The following is a 19,712-nucleotide window of genomic DNA, read 5'->3' as shown; positions in this document are numbered from 1 at the left end:
CACATTAAATCAGCTTCTCAAACGCAGCTGCCCAGTTTAGGAAAGCAAAGTTCCTAGCAGTGCAGGGAGTGCGAGGACTGGACCTTCCATCTAGGTATTCCCCCAGCACACCCTGCACACCAAGACTACACAGATAAACGGGCAAGAGATGTCTGCTCTTCTGACAAGGGCTTACTTTCCAAAACATACAAACAGCTCATACAGCTCAAAATCAAAAAGACAAACAACCCACTCAAAAAATGGGCAGAAGAACTAAACAGACATTTCTCCAGTGAAGACATCCAGATGGCCAACAGGCACACGAAAAGATGCTCAACATTGCTAATTATTAGAGAAATGCAAATCGAAACTGCAATGAGACATCTTACAGTGGTCAGAATGGCCATCATCAAAAAGTCTGCAAAAAAATAAATGCTGGAGAGGGTGTGGAGAAAAGGGAACCCTCCTACACTGTTAGTGGGAATATAAATTGGTGTGGCTACTAAGGAGAACAGTATAGAGGTTTCTTAAAAAACTAAAAACAGACTTATCATATAATCCAGCAATCCCACTCCTGGGCATATATCCGGAGAGAGCTCTTATTAGAAAAGGTACATGCACCCCAATGTTCACAGTAATACTATTTACAATAGCTAAGATGTGGAATCAACCTAAATATCCATTGACAGATAAACGGATAAAGAAGATAAGGTACATACATACATACGATGAACTATCACTCAGCCATAAAAAATGAAATAACACCATTTGCAGCAACATGGATGAACTAGAGATTATCATACTAAAATGAAGTAAGTCAAAGAAAAATACCATATGATTTCATATATGGACTCTAAAAAATGATACCAAATGAACTTATTTACAAAACAGAAACAGACTCACAGACAAAAAAAAAAATGTATGGTTATCAAAGGGGAAGGGAGGGAGCAATAAATTAGGAGTGTGGGATTAACAGATAACACACTACATAAAATAGATAATAAGGACCTATTATATAGCACAGGGAACTATATTCAATATCTTATAATAACCTATAATGGAAAAGAATCTGAAAAAGCCTATATAAACGTATAACTGAAACACTTTGCTGTACACCTGAAACAAACACAACATTCTAAATCAACTGCACTTCAATTAAAAAGAAAGAGGTCTGCTCTTGCAGCCATCTTGAAATATTCTGAAAAGAGGAAGAATCAAAACCATCCACAGCTCATAAAACGAGACTATAGCCATGTCTGATATGATTAGAAAAAAAATTAACACACACACATTGGCTCATATGCATAAATTTGTAATCAGCCAAGCCTGCTCTACCCAATCGGAAGGCTTCCTGCAGTCACACTAAAGCATCAGACAATCTGCCCTGACGGGAGGTAATCACAATACATAAATAAACTCCTGCCAAATGAGAACACATTTAAATTCCTCTCAAAGCTTTTTAAGGGACAGAAAAGCCTGCCCTTCAGAGATACTTTCTCCTGGGTTAATGAGTTGCATTATTCTGTTTATCACAAGCCAAAGGTAACCTGGTCGTTGGACTGATAAAAGCTCCTTCTCAAATTGCTTCACTGTGGGGTTTCTGCTTGGCGTCGTGTTTTGCTTTAAATGTGCAGAGCTTGGGGCCGTACAACCATCTTCAAAGCCCCTGAATGCAGACTCGTTCCTGGGGCCCCGGGCACAGTAAGGTTCCAGGAGAATGTGAGGCAACACATAGGGAAAGATATTGAGGCCCTGCGGCCGCCCAGGCTCTGGGTAGAGTCCGGGCCCAGGACTGTGTGGGAGGGGCCCATGGCCTGACTGGCACCCAGCACTGCCACCCGTGGGATGGGTCCTCAGGAGCAGGCCTGAATTCTAGATTCACTTCTGGAACTTTCCATGCAGGCATCTTGAGCTTCACGCCCTACCTGACAGTGTTGCTAGGAAATCTGAAAAGGCAATAGTCTAGAAAAAGCTTTGCAGCATTTGAAAAATGTTCCTAGAGGCCAGAAGTAAGTGTAAGGGTCTCCCACAGTCACCAGCCCCCAGATCTCTAGCGCCTTTTGTTTGCTGCTGCAAGGATTTTCCTGGAGCTGCTTTTCCTTCATCTATCCTTGGGGTTGTTAAAATGTGGGGTGTCCCAGGAATGGCTCCAACAGCCACAGCTCTGGCATGGCCATCTGAAGCTGAGAGGGTCTTAAGTATCTGGGGGTCCTCTTGACTGGGCCTTCCAAATTACCTCTAACTTGATTACAACACTTCTCAACTTAAATTCCTCCAAAAATTTCCCATTCCTTCTCTGGGAGAGGTGCAACTCCTTTTTCACACAGCCTGGGCTGCCTCAGCCCCTATATCCTCTCCCCTCCTGCGTGCTCTGCTTGCTCCTGTCATACTGGCCTTCTTTCTGGTGTTCAGACTTGCCAGGCTCCATCCTAGCAGAGCCCTTGGACATCATGTGTCCCGACCTAGGGAGCTCTCCCCTCTCCTCCTCCCGCCCGGAACCCCTACTAGTCCCTTCTGTTTCAGATCACGAGCCACTCTGCCTGGAAAGCCTTACCTGACCTCTCACTGGGTAAAACAGAGCAGGCTACTAGGGGCACTTAACACAGTTGCAGCTTGACATTTGCAGTATGATGGTGTGATCAGCATCCGTCTCCCACGCTGGGTTTTAAGCTCTGTGAGAGACCACACCGTGTCTGTTTTTGCTCACCCTTCGTACCACCGCTGGCACAGAACCGAGGCTGAAGAAGTATCAGACGGGTGCAGAGAAGGCGGGGTGAACACACAGACTCAGTGGGGTGTCTCCCTCCCCTCCCTATGCTCTCCACTGTCACCTCTGTCAGGGGTTTCCTCTGCCGAGAAGGTCCTGCCCCGACCTGATGCTTCCTTGGAGGTCTGCCTCTTATTGATAGAAACAAACCTTGCGCACCTTCTGATTCCTTAGAGCACTTTAAAGATTTCTTTCTTTTGACGGTCATCCCTTCTGGACTGACCAGACCCACACCCTGCAGAGCGTGGGACCCAGCTTCCCGAGCCGTCCCGCGGGCTGGGGGAGGCCACCATGAAGGGAGGTAGAGTTAGCGCCTCACAGGATAAAGCTTCACCTGCTTCACCTACGTGACAAGGAGTCAGGAGTGAGGCCGGCCCGTAAGTCTGTCCTCTTCTCTCTCCTAGGGACTGTTGTAAGGTGTGGCCCCTCCCGGCAACCCTCCCAGACAAGTGCGGAGCCAAGGGAGTAAGTTGGGAAGGTTCAGAGGTGGTTCCTCACAGCTGCTGAAAGGCATCAGCCAGCATCCTCCCTCCCCGGGTCTCCTCCTCACCCACCTGCACCTGGGCTCACCATCTTCCAGATAAATTGGTGGCATCTTAAGACCCCATTCTCTTGAGTATCCAGACCAACATCCTCCAGTACCCCTCATGTCCCTACGGAAACTGCTCCTGTAGCCCCGCACAGAGTACTTTGAGAGGAGCCTCTTACTAAATGTCCTGTGTGTACACAAGGCCGCACAGTTGTTGGCCTGGACTGACAGAAGGGAACTCACGATCCCCCTGCTGAATTCTGCACTGACCAGAACCCACCATCAGTGGTCCTGACTAGTTCTGAGAAACCCACTTTAAAACTGTGCTTCTGAAATTTCTGAATGATGGACCTCTTAGAGAATCGGATGAAAGCCATGCATGCTTCTCCCAGAAAAATGCACATGTGCATCGGTTTAGGGGGGCCACGAACCCCTGAAGCCCCATCTGCAGGGAACACAATCAGTGGACAGTGACAAAAAGAACAAGCAAAGCCACGTTTTATAAGGAGCAAGTGAAAGAAGAACTAACTCTTAAAAGAAAAAAATCAGGGATGGACAATATAAAAGCTGGTGTATTTGAAGGCTTAGCAAGTGGAATTAGATGTTTGTTCCTGTAGTATCTCCTCTTCTGGGGGTGACTTCTCCATCTTCTCCAGTCTTACTTAACTGTCCTTCCTCTGTCTCTGTAGCCCTGGGAGTGTCTGTGATTCTGACCCTTAAACCTTAGACCTTTCCCCACAGAACCAGATAGGGGCTTGGCTAGAAATGCAAAAAAAAAAAAAAAAAAAAAAAAGGAATGCTAGGAGACCCCATACCCATCCCTGTTTCCTCTTTGCTTTATAAAAATCATTCTCAGCTCATGGGTTATACAGTACCAGGTGCCACGGGCCAGTTTGCCATCCCCTGCACTAACCAGAGTGCAATCACTGATGCATCAGTCAGTCCACCCCCCACCACACTATGAGCTCCCCGAAGGCAAAAGTCATAGCTTGTTTCACACTGGGGTACAAGTTCTAACACAGTGATGGGAGAAGCTTAACAAATGCAGGGTGAATGAAAGACTCCTGCCCATCTTCCAGGAGCAGGTGCAAATGACATCTTACAGAGATGTTCCTCGTCTTCCAGTTTGAATGGATCTCACCTCATCTAGTCACGCCCACTGACTACACTTAGGCCCCTAGGCCATGTATGGTGGCTTAAGTGACCTACAACAAGCAGCTGGGCAGGGAAAAAAAAATTCATTTCTTGCCACTTTTCAGGTTGGTTTTTCACTTTCCTGTGTAAAATATAAAATAACCGCTCACTATGTATTTCCGTAAGCTAGCCTTTTCAAAAGTCCTATCAAAAGTGGGGATGGCACCAAGAAATCTGTTACATATTCTTGTGCGGTTGTTCACATCGTAGCATTTAATTAGTTATAACTGCAATTTAAAAAACAATTAAATCCTACCGCTGTTATTTACTGCATCTCACGATGATTCTGTCTTTATGCTCCCCCAAAAAGAGGCAACTGGATGGAGATATCTGGGTCTAGAAACTACTGAGACTGAAATGACAAGTTTTTGTCACCCACAGTTAATTTTCTTTGCCATTCTTTTGGGGTGAAGGTGGAGTGATTTGAGAAAATCATTTTGCAACTTCAAAAGACAAAATTCTAAAAGCATCAAATGGGACAGCCAAAACTGGGTCGTGCAGACCTGTGGTCTTCACTCATGTCCTCAGCACAAGAAGATCAAGAATAGCCACGTCCCGTTGAATGTCCTTGCAGGGATTATAAACTCATTGACATGTACATTCCTTAAAAAAAGTTGGAACCAAAACTTACAAAACACTGGCCAGGAAGTTGGGGTGGAAAAACAAAGGGGAATTAAAGTGTGTTAATATTCTTGTCATGTAAGAGATAAAGCTACCAATTAAACTTTGCTGGAAAATAAATGGATTTGTGAATATATATATATAAAAAAAGATAGTCCTTAAATGTAATGTGGTATCCCAGATGGGCTCCTGGAACAGATAAAAGACATCAGAGAAAAACTAAGGAAATGTGACTAAGTATGGACTTCAGTTACTTATAATGTATCACTGCTGGGTCATTAATTGTGGCAAGTGGACCACACTAATGTAAGATAGTAATAATAATGGAAACTGGGAGTTGGGTATGTGGGAACTCTCTGTACTATCTTTTAACTTTTCTTAAAATCTAGAACTATTCTAACATAAAAAGCTTATTAACTTTTAAAAACAGGGGTAGTCCCTAAAGAATTTAATTTGTATTTGTAGCTTATAATCTGGTGGGAAAGAAAAGGTAAGTTTTGAAAATTTTAGTCAGTCCAAGAGAATGCAGGTAATAAGAATATATTCATAGGGGTACAGATAGGTAAGCTCAGTACACAGCAAAGACGAAGGTGGCAAAAATAAGGGCTGAATGTTAAGGATGCGGTTTCTCTTATTTTCCTAATTAGATACTGGGCTGCCACCTTCCAACTCCCTTATTTTTCCTTCCTAAATTTTTTCACTCTTATCCCAGGCAGCTCCTCAGTTATCTGTGATTAGATGAACCAGTTAAGAAATATTAACTGACTCCCAGGTGTAAGGCTCTCAGTAAATGCTTTGGGACCACATCCCCAGAAAACGCAAGAACCTTCCTCCGCTGTGCCTCCCCAGACCGAGCACAGGACCTGCAGACCGGACGTAGGTGACTGCCCAGCCGGGGCGCTGCCCAGACAATCAGCTCACCTGGGGAACTCTTAATAAGACCACTGCCCAAAGCCACAGCAACAGAGATTCTGATTTAACTGGTCTTGGGTGGGGCCAAGACATCAGTACTTTTTAAAAGCTTCCCAGGAGGCTCTAACATGCAGCGGGGTTGAGAGTATAGGGTGAGCCTGTAAGGTGAACCAGAGCAGACCAAGCCTGCATGTCAGGAAGTCAGTCAACTATTTATGACAACAGTACAGGTGTGGGAATTTCAAATCATTACTACTAGAAATCATTCCTCTAGAAACCATAATTCACCATGCTTGTCCCAAGCAGCTGAAGTGTGCAGAAATGTAGCTTTGCTTTTAAAAGTGAAGGAAAGGGATGGGGATCAAGATGGCAGAGTAGGAAGACATGGAGCTCACCTCCCCCCCCCCACCTACAAACCCATCAAGGATATATCTAAGTGTGGAACAATTCTTATGGAAAACCAGTGGGAAATTGGCAGAAGATCTCCTATGCAGCCAAAGCTACAAGAAAGATCTCGAAGTAAACAGGTAGGATGGAAAAAATAAAAGGCATCGTGACAGGACCAGCGCTCCTGGGAGGGATGTGTAAAGGAGAGAAGGCCCCATGGGCAGATCCTCGCCCTGGGGAGGCCCCCTTGCCTGATGGGAAGTGCACTGGGACATAGAGAGGGGCTGGAGAAGCCTCGACTCCACTGCGAGGAGCGGGCACGTGCCGGCTTGCTACACAGTCAGGGCAGAGAGAGACCTGTGCTGGTGGCTGCCGCCTCACCCCACTGAAGGGGCCAACGCCCCAGACCCCCCGGCTCCACACCGCAGTCTGGCACGAGATCAGGGCAGAGATTTGGTCCAGCTGCGCAGAGACAGCCAGGAGGCCCGGGGCTAACCCCGCTTGTCAGGGGGCACTCGGCAGGGGCGGGTCCAGCCTTGGAACCCACTGTCAACACATGCGTGGTGGGGGCAGGTCCGGTGCCACAGAAATCCACATCTCGGGGTGTACAGCCCCTGGGGAGGGGTACACGGAGGTTCGTTTCCCAGTGGGAGCATTCTAGCTCCATCTACTAGCACCACCACCTACTTGATGTCCACCACAGCCTAGCACTAGGTCTGCGACGGACATTAAGGAGAAACCCTGGGCTGCTTCAGGGCAGAGACACAGATGCCTGCACAGGGGCACACAGGTTCACTATGACCACGTGGGCCTCACTTGATTCAGCGGTCACCTCCTTTGGGGCAGGGCACACACTCAAGGACAACGGAGCCTGAAAGAACCCCACCCTCAGGGCTTCTACTCCAACATCTGGGGAGCAATCCTGCCCCCAACAAAGTAGTGACAGCCACAGAGCAAGTAAGAGAACCCAACATCCAGTGCAGGCTCTGGGCATCACACCACCAGTCACACCCCCATCAAGGGGTACCAGGCAGCACCCTGAGGGAAGATGCGGCTGGCACCCATACCAAAGCCAGCCCCCGCACCAAAATTACTCGACTCACACAGCCTACACTCCCACATAAAAACACCCATTCAACACTACAGGAGATAACTGTTTTTCCTAAATTCGCAGAGTCAGAGAAAGTTAAGTAAAACAAAAAAGCAGAGGAAATACTCCCAATTAAGAACAAGAGAAATCCTCTGAATAATGAAACAGACATCACCAGTCTATTAGACCCTGAGTTCAAAAGAGAGGCAATAAAAGTACTAAAGGAATTAAGAAAGATTATCGATAGAAATGCAGATCACTGTAACAAGGAACTAGAAACCATAAAGATGCACCAGTCAAAATTAGACAATTCGACTGCCAAGATAAAAACCAATTTAGAAGCAATGAAAAGCAAACGAAATGACACAGAAGGAAGGAGAGTAGCAAGATGGCAGAGCAGAAAGACCCTGAGTTCACCCCCTCTCACAAGCACACCAAAGTCACTACTGTCTGCAGAACCATCGTCAATGAAATAGACTGGAACCTATCAGAAAAGAGCTGCAACTAAGACACAAAGAAGGAACCACAATGAGATGGGTTGGAGGGGTGGATTTGTGATATACTCAAATCTCATACCTCCCAGGCGTGCAACCCACAAACTAGAGAATAATTATGTTACAGAGGTTCTCCCGCAGGAGCAAGAGTTCTGAGCCCCACGTCAGGCCTCCCTGCCCTGAGGTCTGGAACCAGGAAGACAAGTCCCCAGAGCATCTGCCTTTGAAGTCCCAGCAGAGCTGAAATGCAGAAGTCCTCCAGGGCTAGGGGAAATAAAGACTTCATTCTTAAAGGCCACACACAAAATCTTATGTGTACCAGGCCCCAAAGCAAAAGTAGTAATTTGATAGAAGCCTGGGCCATACCTATCTGCTAGTCTTGGAGAGTCTCCTGGAGAGGCAGAGGGCAGCTGTGGCTCACCCTGGGGACACAGACAGTGGTGGCAGTCGCATTTGGGAATATTCAGTCACACTCCTGGTGGCTGCCATTTTGGCTCATAGCACCAAGACCTGGTCCCAGCCAGTGGCCTGGAGGCTCCAGAGTTGGGATGCCTCAGGTCAGACAACTCACTGGGAGAGGACACTGCCTCACCCATCAGCAGACAGGCTACCTGAAGACTCCCTGATCCCATAGCCGCCTCCAGACAGGCCTCTAGACAATCTCCCAAGACTGAACCAGGAAGAAACAGAAAATATGAACGGACCAATTACCAGCAGCACCAAAGTGACCCAGTAATTTAAAAAATTCCAACAAACAGAAGCCCAGGACCAGAAGGCTTCACAGGCAAATTCTTTCAGATACTTAGAGAAGAGTTAACACCTACCCTTCTAAAACTATTCCAAAAAAACTGCAGAGGAGGGAACACTTCTGAACTCATTCTATGAGGCCACCATCACTCTGATACCAAAATCAAAGACATCACACACACACAAATTACAGGTCAGTATCACTGATGAACAAAAATCCTCAACAAAATACTGGCAAAACAAATTCAACAATACATTAAAAGAATTATACACCATGATCAAGTGGGATTTATCCCAGGAATGCAAGGATTTTTCAGTATCTGCAAATCAATAAATGTGATATACCACATTAACAAACTGAAGAATAAAAGACATTTGATTCTCAATAGATGAAGAAAAAGCTTTTGATAAAATTTAACAACCATTTATGATAAAAACTCTCCAGAAAGTAGCCATAGAGGGAACATACCTCAACATATAAAGGCCAATAAAGGTCTAACAAGGACCTATTGTATAGCACAGGGAACTATACTCAGTATCTTGTAATAATCTATGATGAGAAAGGATTTGAACACACACAAATATGTATATGTATAACTGAATCTCTTTGCTATAACCTAAAGCTAACATAACATTGTAAATCAACTATAGTTCAATAAAAAAAATTTTTTTAAGTCTCAGTTTTGAATTCTAGGTTGAAAAACTACAGAGCTACCATATGATCCAGCAATCTCATTCCTCACTCCTGGAAATTGATCTGGAAAAGCTGAAAACTGGACATAAGTCTAGAAAAGATGAAAACTCTAATTCAAAAAGATACATGCACCCCAATGTTCACAGCAGCACTATTTATAATAATCAAGACATGGAAGCAATCAAAGTGTCTGTCAACAGATGACTGGATAAAGAAGATGTCGTATGCATACAGTGGAACATTACTCAGCCACAAAAAAAACAATGAAATATTGCCATTGCAGCAACATGGATGGACCTAGAGAATATTACACATAGTGAAGCCAGACAAAGACAAATATTGTATGATTACTTTTATATGGAACCTAAAAAAAATACAAATGAATACATTAACCAAATAGACTCACATACATACAAAACCAACTTATGGTTACTAAAGGGGAAAGGGTAGGAGAGGAATAAAATAGCAGCATGAGATTAACATATACAAAGTACCAACATAAAATAGATAAGCAACAAAGATTTACTGTTTAACACAGGGAACTATACTTAGTATCTTGTATTAACATAATGGAAAATAATCTGAAAATACATATATAACTGAATCACTTAGCTGTACATCTGCAACTAATATTGTAAATCAATCATACTTCAATAAAAACTAAAAATAAATAAATTAAATACTTATTTAGTAGGGGAGGGTATAGCTCAAGTGGCAGAGCACATGCTTAGCATGCATGGGGTCCTGGGTTTAATCCCCAGTACCTCCCCTAAAAATAAAGAAACCTGATTACCTTTCCCCTCTCCCCCACCAAAATTTAAAAAATAATTAAATAATACAATAAATAAATACATAAATAAATATTTCAAAAACCTTAGACAAAAAGTGTTAAAAATATAAGGGGGGACAGTAGGGTCACATAACCCCATGGTGTATTGACTGGTCAATCAGATAAGAAGTGCTCCTTATGAATTCAGAAAACATTTTAGTCTTCAAAGAGGAAGGATGCATTCTGAGAAGACCTTAAGAAATGCACTGACCTCTCAACAACTGATAGAACAACTACACAGAAGAGCAGCAAGGATACAGAAGAATATAAGAAAAATATCATACAATGAGCATCATTACAAGGTGTTGGTTAGGATGTGAGAAAACATGGACTCTTGGCCAAGGTGGGAGGGAATTTGGCAATATCAAAATTTAAAATACACATTTCCCCTTTGCCCACCAATCCATTCCTGGAATTTTTCCTACAGATACCCTTAAAAATGTGTTAACAGTGTACAAGGATCTAAATCACAGTATTGACGGTTATAGCAGAAGATTAAAAAAAACTTAATATCCATCCACGTGGGGATGATGAAACTGTGGTCTTCTCAGATAACTGAGTATTAAGAATGAGGCAACGCCATGTTTACGATGGTAGAGCTCCAGGATCTCCAAGACATGAAACAATGTGCAGAGTCACGACTGCTAATTTTTTTTGTAGAGGGAAAGGATACCTATTTTCATTCTGGAAACATACCCTGCCTCACAGAATCTGCTAACAGTAGTTGCTTCTGGAAGCACTGGGAGACCGGGAAGGCTTATTTTAACTAAAAGAGAGCACCTGCATTTTTGCCATGTTCGTGTATTACTGTTCAAACAATAAACAGGCAAAGAGCCACTAGTCATTTTAATCATTCATTTAAAATACAGCGTCTAACTAAAATGAAGCCTCTAGTGATGAGCCTAATAGACCTCAGGTATTTCAAATTCCTTTGCACATTCCCTTTAAATTCCTTTATTGATGAACTGTCAGGGCTAACGTGTCTGTGCAATTAAACCAGCAAACATGTTCAACAAGGTTTTCAGGAGGTTCATTACCTGACTGGTACATGTAAAAGTGCTCAGTCACAAACTGCAGGGCAGAAGCAGTGCAAACAAATGGAAGACTGCTGCCTTCTGTGGCAAACCAACTTAATGAATCCTGGCTCCCTCTCTGATCTCTCTCCCCATCTGACTCCCAAAGGACATACCAAGGAAATTCTAGCCCTACCTCAGGACCTTGGCAGGTGCTATTCCTGCTTCCTGGAATGGTATCACCTCCCCACCCCACCCACCACCACCCCAGCATCCCTCCCACACATTCCCCCAGGCTTACTCCCTGGATTCACTCAGATTTACCTCCTTACCCTAATTTCTTTCCACCTGACATGATTTTCATTGCTTCTTTGTTTGCTTCCCACACTAGAAGGTGAGCCCCATGAGGACAAGGTTTACTGCTGTCCACCAGTACCTAGTAGCACACAGCAGGTACTAAATAAATGTACATGACACACATAAAACTTGCAGATGGGAAATCTATAGCATAGCTTTATGTATATTTTAGCCAAACCCCATCTAACATGTTTATTTTTTTCAAACTGCAGCTTTTTCTCATCTTCTACGTGTAGCCGATGTTCAAAGATAGACAAACAGAGAGAAGTTCTCTCTGGAGGAAGAGCAGACTCAAAAACAGAGAAAGAACTTGCACCTCCATGCTGGCTGTTGCTGTTGGTGGTGATGTTTGAAATTCACAAGGCTAACATGTTACAGGTTCAGAACCAGCATTTATTTTCTTGGTCATCCAATCATTAAAGTTAGGGGAAACCTTTCCCAACAGCATGGGGAATAAAAACCCAATGCTACAGAAGTATTCTCAAAGCAAGGATAACTTCAGTGATGTTATTTGAATCTAAGCATATGGGAACCTCATGGTCCAGCAAGTAAATTGGATCTAGTGAAGTCCTTGAGGATCTAGGATCCAGCAGCCCATCCCCTGGAAGGATGCCCCTGATGCCTATCAAATTCACCCTCTATTGGACTTGTCCCACTTACCACCTCTGAGCTTCACTTACTAGAGAAACGGTGCTAACATTTGTCAGAGAATCATAGGGACAGAAAGTAGTCTCTCCACTTTGCTCCTTCCAGACAGTTTAGCTTTGAAGGCACCCCCCACCACCACCGTGGTTCTTTAAGGGAGCCCCACACCCTGTTAAGCACTGAGTCATAAGCTCGCACAAACACCCTAGTCACCCAGCTCTGACCCAGAGAGAAGATGGTGTTAACCGTACGGCACCAAGCCAGATGCTCCACCGTGCCCAGCTCTTCCCCACCACATGCTCATAACCAGCTGTACACAGAATGACCTGTCCAGTGCATGGTTCTCTGGGGGCAGGTTATACACTTCTGTGAGATAGTACACAGCCTAGTTTCAGCCCAACAAACAGCTTCTGGAGTCCAATTCCAAAGAAAATAACTGCCTACTATTAAAAGACTAACACACACACACACACACACACACACACACACACACACACACACACACACACACACGTGTGAAATGTGGGAGCCCATTCCACTCTTCACTCACGGCTTTTCTAGTCTCTAGCCAGGAAGTTCTTCTTATAGTCCAACCTAATTACTCCTTGAATCCATATAAGACTTCTGTTTCTCCTGTTTTGGAAACAACTGGAAAAGGAGAAGAGTTAATACATATTGTCCTTCTTATATCTCTTCAAATACTTAAGGGCCCCTTTCTGCCTTCTCTAGAATAAATGAACTCTCTTCTGTAACTCCATGGCAATCAGCCAGTTTATTTCATCGTCCCCTCAATCTTGAAAATCTGCAAGTCTGAATCAGATTTTTAAAAAGTTACAATGCCGCACAAGTACTGCTCCTCTAATATTTAAACCTAGCCAATTATTATACCTCTAGGTGTGTGATATTTTCAACAGAGCCAGGAATGAGAAAACATTGCTTTTTCGAGCATTTGTCGCTGCTAACCCTGGGTTACCTCTGCAGTGTATGCTTACAGCACTTACCTAGATTATTAAGTGCTCAGTGACATTATTACAAGAGGGGGCAGAACAGTGTCAACCTAATGAGGCGGCAGATTATATCTGATGGTCTCCATCTGAAAACCTGCACAGACCAGGCTGTGCACTAATCAAGTCACCCAAGGCCCTTCACCTGGGACAAGGGCCGCCTTTGTCTCCACCTGAGAGGAAAATGAGCCACCTCCTTTCTAGTGCTAATAAGTTGAGAGAAGACGGGTCACGTTCCATGGGAAAAGCTCTCCCCTTCTGGGGCAAGCATCCATATCAAGGGGCTCGAGCGGGCAAGACACCATTCCTCCTCAAACTGGAACCCAAATTCCTCTTCTGGAAGGCTGACAATGGGTCTTTGAGCTCAGAATCACTGCACTTTCACGGTACCTGACACGGAATAGGGGCTCCATGTATGTTTTACTGAAGAAATAATAAATGCGTTATTAGAATTTACATGTCATTCAGAACTTCCTGGTAGCCAAAGCAAAAAGAGGAACAAGGAGGTGAGGGGCACTGACCCTCCACGCAGTTGAAAATCTGTAACTTACAGTTGGTCCTCTGTGTCCACAATCCTGCATCCACAGATTCAACCAACCATGGATCCAACCAACGGTGGGTCATGTAGTACCGCGTTATTGACTGTTGAAAAAAATCCTCCCGTAAGTGGAGCCATGCGGTTCAAACCCAGGTTGTTCAAGGGTCAACTGTATACTTGTTTGCACAGTGTTCGTGTGTGACTAAGACAGAGAACACTATCTACTTCAGAAGATGCAGACTGCTGACTTTGTTTTGGAGAATGTTGAGCATGTGCTTCTGTGAATTCTTTAAAATCCTCTGCTGAAGACCCATGCAAAGCAAAGGCCAACAATAAGTCAGTGCCTTTTACGCTCCTTACAAGGTGGAAAGACCTGTTGGTCACACACAGATCTTCTCATTCACACCTGCTTATGGGGCAACGATCAAGGTCCGGCAGTAGCTCCTTCTCCGCAAGCTTCACAGTCGACAGGAACATACTATGGACCCTCAATGCATCTGCACTGCTGGCTGAGCTCGGAACACGAGACCCCACATTCCCAATGGCAGATCATTCCCAGAGGGGTTAAATCTGCTTTAGAAATACATCCATGCTCTCTCAACAAGTGGTCCAATTCCACTTGCTAATGATATACGATCAATTATAGACTCATTTTTTTCTCTCTAGGCACATACTTACCAATGACAAGAGAGAGTCCATATATTCAAATAGCGGTGCAGAGAGTAGGAAAGAGAACATGACTTGGGTTTAAAAAAATAACTTCATTAAATAATAATATCACACATACTCTCTCAACCCAGGAGGAAAGGAGCCACACTGCATTGTCCTAGCGTCTAAGAAGGATGATCAGAAATTTAGAGGAAGCAATAAGCCTACCAAATTTTGGGATTCAATAACAGATTAAAAGAGCAAAGAGCCTGATAACTCCTACTGTCACCCAGGTGGAGGCGAAAGAGTTAATTTTCCATGCTAACAGAGGTAGTGTCATCAATATACTATGCCAAACTGCCCACAGAAAGGTTATTTCAAAATCTAAAATATGTATTCCTTTCACCCAGCATTCCATCTTTAGTAATCTATTATAATGAAATAATAGAGTATTTCTTTATAAAGTACAAAGGTGTAACAATGTATTTGTAGCATATCTAAGTATTGCTTATAAAAGAAGAAACTGGAAACAAACTAAATGTCTGTTAATAGAAAGTTGACTAAAAGACATAATGAAGACAAAAACCCAGAAAGCTGTCTAAGTTAAACATGGCTTATTTAAAGAACTGTAACAATTCCTCCACTCTCGGCCCGCACACACACTAACTGAGCGTCTGCTACGCTGAGCTTGGTTCTGGGCACTTGAGTTACATCACACAGAATACACACAAAAAAATCTCTGGTCTTGTTGAGTTTGTATTCTAGATATAATGCTTTCAAATAAATCTTTAATGGGAAATTTCAAAATGGCTACACATTTTTGAAATACAGACATACATGACTGCGAGGCATTTTTGTATTACAGATAATGCCAGATGTGCTCTTGAACAAAGCCCTTGTAATAGCTCTGAAGCCCCTGTGGGTCCCTGAGGTGCAAATGAGAAGCCACTGGAGCAGGTTTAAAATAAAAAAATTAACACCAGCCTGAGTTTCGGAACACACTTAAATGGCTTCATTCCTGGCTTTGATATATATATTTTAACTGCACAGTTTCAACAAGTTACTTAACCTTGATAATCCAGCTTCCCCTTCTCTGACTCATAGAATTAGCACAAGAGTTCAGAGGAAAAGAAAGCTATCTCAGCACTCTTTACGGATGCCTGGGAAGAAGCAGATGCTCAGTAAATACCTGCTTCCTACCCTTTCTCAAGATTCAGAACCCTTAACCACTCAGTCTCTCTCTCTACTAATTGATTCTCCAACTTAAAAGAAAGGACATCCTTTAAAAACATTTAAATAATGATGTTGCTGGATCAAAGGACTTTTAATTGTCTTCTCTCTCCTGTCTCAGCCCATGGATCACAGCAAAAATCAATCTTCTTTCCTTCAGCAGCCACATCTTCGTACTTCTTAGCGCTATTCCGTCTTCACAGAGGAAGCTGGTTTAAAAATACTTTTTAATTAAGCAGATATCCATTAGCTTATTCTCACCTGTATTCCGATACCGACATTTGTTCCCACAAAATAACCCTTTCCTCACAAAGCCTCCAAGTCAGCGAGGGCAAGTTTTTCGTCAGAACTGGGAGGACCCACACCCGGCTCGGGCGTGCTGAAGCCCTCAGTTGACGGCAGGATCCTCACAATTTGTTTTCTATTGGATGCTTTCCCTTAATTCACACATTTCACTTAATGCCCCAGCCTATGAGCACTATCAGATCTTTCCGTGAGTATCTGTTAGATATTTGCCATTATGAAAACAAAATCCAGTGGCATAAAATAAGCTGTCTCATGGACCCGCTGCCATCTGGGAAGTGATGTTCTAACAGGGAAGCTGCTAAGAGGCTGACGAAGACCCCGATTCCCCAGGTGCTGGAGTTGGCCTCCAGCTGCCAGGTTCCACCAAAGCCTCGGAAATGCTTTCATTTAGTCCAGGGCAAGTGTAGCTGGTTAACTATTGAAAATAGCCTTTCTCAAAACTCACTCTCATTGTATCTTGTTCCCTCGGATACTTTCAGGAACAGAGCACCAAGGAAAAAGAATCTTCTGAAGTAAAGCTCTGGTTAATCTTATATGCCTATGAGAACTGTGTGATCAATATATTTTTCTTTTTGCTTTGGTTACCAAGAAGTTCAGAGCCAGATATAAATCTTAATAACTCATTCATTCATCTCTTCAATAAACATACATGGGGCCCCTATTATATGCCAAGCACCGTGCTAAGTGCCTGTGATTCTGAGCTCAAGGACACAGAATCAGCTTTTCAGAAAGATACTGGATTAACAAGGGGCCGCTTCTGTGACTGACATACACACAGGCTACTGTGAGAGCTCAGAGGAAGCGCCTCACCCAGCCTGGGGGAGGGGGTGGGCTGGGCTGGGAGAGTCAAGGAACTCCAAAGATCTTGATCCGGTGGCTCTGGGCTGGCAGACAATGACTGACAACACAGAATGACTCTATGGTTTCTAGATGGATTCTGGCTTACGTCCAGATTTGGCTCATGCAAAGCCAATGCATTCCTTTGCCGCCTCCTCCACAACTTTTCGCTCTGCCACATCACACACTGGGAGAAAATGGGGTTGTTGGCCTAATTTCAAGTTCTATCATTGATTCAAATCTACCCCTAAGCAAACCTGCTTTTATGTCAGAGGAACACCCTCCAGCAATCCGAACTGCAGGGGCAGTAAAACAAGTCTACATCTATGTAGCATTCTCATCCCCAACGAAATAGTCTTCTATGCCTACAAATACCTCAGAAGCAATAAAGAGTTTGGTGGGTTGGAGTCTTTTTTGAGACTTTGTGAAAAATCAGAATTCCATGTAAGAGAAATAGGATGAATTTGATCCTTAACAACTACTATAACAAAGACTTTATATGTGTAATTCCCATTTAGTACTAACGACTTCACATAGACCTACGGTAAAAATAATATCCAGCTTATAAATCCAAAACAGCAAGGCAGGTAAGCTGTGCCTTTGGGAAGGGCTGCAGGGGAGGTGGCCTCCAGTCTCCAGGCCCAGATTATTCTGCAGCTGACACCTTCCTTCAGATCTCTGCCTAAGCCCCCTTATCAGAAAGGTCTCTCCAGACCACACTTCTTTAAAACAGCACCTCAGCATTCCCTAGCCCCTGTCCCTGCTTGCTTTTCTCTTTTTCCTTCTTCCTTTCCTCTTTCCTTTTCCTTTTCTCTCTTTCCCTCTCTATTCCTGCACTGCACCTATCACCAGAAACACATTTGCTTTCCCCTTTCCTCAATATAACATATGCCCTAGAAAAGCTCACTACTGTATCTCCAACTCCTGGCACCAAGTGGGCAATTCAATAAGTATCTGTTGCATAAATAAATGATTTTTTTAAAAAAATCATTGAGCTCATTCACATTCCATCCATGCATCTCAATACTGAAACCAAGACACAGTGCAGGTAGAAGGGACATGTCCCCAACCTCCACTCTTCGTTTATTCTAGCAAGGAGCAGCACCCTACAAAACGCCCAAGCCAGTCAGAACATATGCCCCAAGAAATTCTGTTACTCCTGCAGTGAAACATCTAGAACTATACTGTATAGACCAACAACTGAATGTATTTTGACTTAATGGTTCTGACACTCTTAAAACCTGCCCACTCTGCACGGCTCCCAAAGATGTTTTCTGAGAGTTTCTCAAAAGGAAGAGAAATCAAGCAGAATGTCTAGTGACGTCTTTGAAATGAAACAGATTTATACTGGCTATGTTGACTCCCTTTCTAACATCTAAAGTTAAAAGCGGGGAAAAGGTACTAAGACCACTGATTATCAATGACACAGCGTTCGTGAACCTCACTGCATTGAGCACACAGCCCCACAGTGCTGAGGCCAGTTTGTACTTCCAGATCTCTCTAGCCAAAGCATTCACCTTCCCAAGTATGAGTCTGTAAACCCTTTGAAGTCTTACTGAGTTTAGCTACAGAGGAAGAAACCCAGATATGCACAGAAATGAGTCACTTAAACCACAGGAGATCTAGAAATCAGTAAAAAGAGAATCATAAAATATAACTAAGTAAGCAGGAAACTGTGTGATCCATAGTTGCTCTCGGTTGTGTCCCTGCTAAGGAAAGTACCATAAAGAAAAAACTTTAAGAATAAGTAAACAAATAAAAGCATCTGTCCACAGAAGCTAAGGAGCTTGGAACAGACCATAATTCTAAGTCTCAGTATCCTGCCCTGATGTTTGCTACCAAAGTGTTCTACTAACCTGCCTGCCAAGAGCAACAAAGCAGAGCCCTGGCAATTCTTTCAACAAGCTACCGAGAGTGGAAGGCTAATTTAATGGGGCAGGGCCAAGTGCAGTTAACAAACTGCGCATCCGTCAGATGGAAATAAGCTGTCCTCGTCTTCAGCAGAAGCTCTCCTTGCTAAGTAGCTCCAAAAGTGTTTTGAAGCCTTTCCCCGTCTTGGTATGCAGCATCTCCATCAGTGGAAAAGAAGAGGCTGCCAAAATGTGAGTCTCTGCCCGAGCACCCACTGGAGCTGATCCCGTCCCTGGAGAAAGGACACATGGAATCACGTCTATCTGCTCTTAACCTGCGTACCTTTTCCAAGTTCCTTTCCCCTTGCCCCAACGGACATCCAAGCATGGCACATGGAAGGTGAGTCCATTTCCACATCAACCTTTTTGAGTGTGAGTCTGCACCGGGCAGCCTGGACTCCATCTAGAATGCTGCTTCTATTTGCTGCACCCGGAGAGTCTGGCTCAGCACAAAAAGGACAGGACCTCAAAAAGATGAGCTCCCTTTCAGTCATGGCTCTTCTCTTGATGGAAGGAGTCAAACTTGTCTGTCCTGTTTTACTTGGTTCTATGCAGCACGGCTCTGACGGCCCGTGATTCCATTTCTAGAATCGGTATGGGAAGGACACAGGACCCCTGGCTTTGCTCAGCCAGGTACCGTGCAGCAGATGGCACGTCCCACCCTCCTCCTGGTCCCGGTTTCCCCATCTCCAGAGCACAAAGATGAGACTAAAATAATACGTGGGAGTACTGGCACCCTAGGATTCTCTGGTTCTGTGGATTTTTCTGAGATGTTTCTCTCTTTGAAAGAAGTATTTTCATCATCAATTCATTCTGGCCTTTCATCCAGTTTTGAGCTCTTATTTATCCCCAAAGACTCTGCTAGTCAGATGTCCTCTGTCTTACGCAGGAGACAGACTGAGGACTCAGGAATCTCTAGCTCTCTGCTGCTCTGAGCCCTGACGATGCTTCCATCCCTGGATCAAACTCAGGGAGGAGGGA

At 44.0% G+C, this 19,712-nt stretch overlaps 1 protein-coding gene across 5 annotated transcripts in view; it reads right to left on the bottom strand.

Moving 5' to 3' along the window:
• The window catches only part of LYPD6B (LY6/PLAUR domain containing 6B), a 175,040-nt gene that overhangs the window by 69,540 nt on the left and 85,788 nt on the right, over positions 1 to 19,712 (bottom strand). The window contains exon 2 of one of the 5 annotated variants that reach the window (XM_074363625.1): positions 13,814 to 13,904. The exons of the other annotated variants lie outside the window; for them this stretch is intronic. The gene's annotated coding sequence lies outside the window, so the exon portion shown is untranslated. The remainder of the gene's footprint in view (positions 1 to 13,813; positions 13,905 to 19,712) is intronic. 5 annotated transcript variants of the gene reach the window in all.

Source organism: Camelus bactrianus, chromosome 5 (assembly GCF_048773025.1).
Source record: "Camelus bactrianus isolate YW-2024 breed Bactrian camel chromosome 5, ASM4877302v1, whole genome shotgun sequence".
Lineage (NCBI taxonomy): Eukaryota > Metazoa > Chordata > Mammalia > Artiodactyla > Camelidae > Camelus > Camelus bactrianus.
This window is presented reverse-complemented; position numbering and strand designations above follow the sequence as displayed.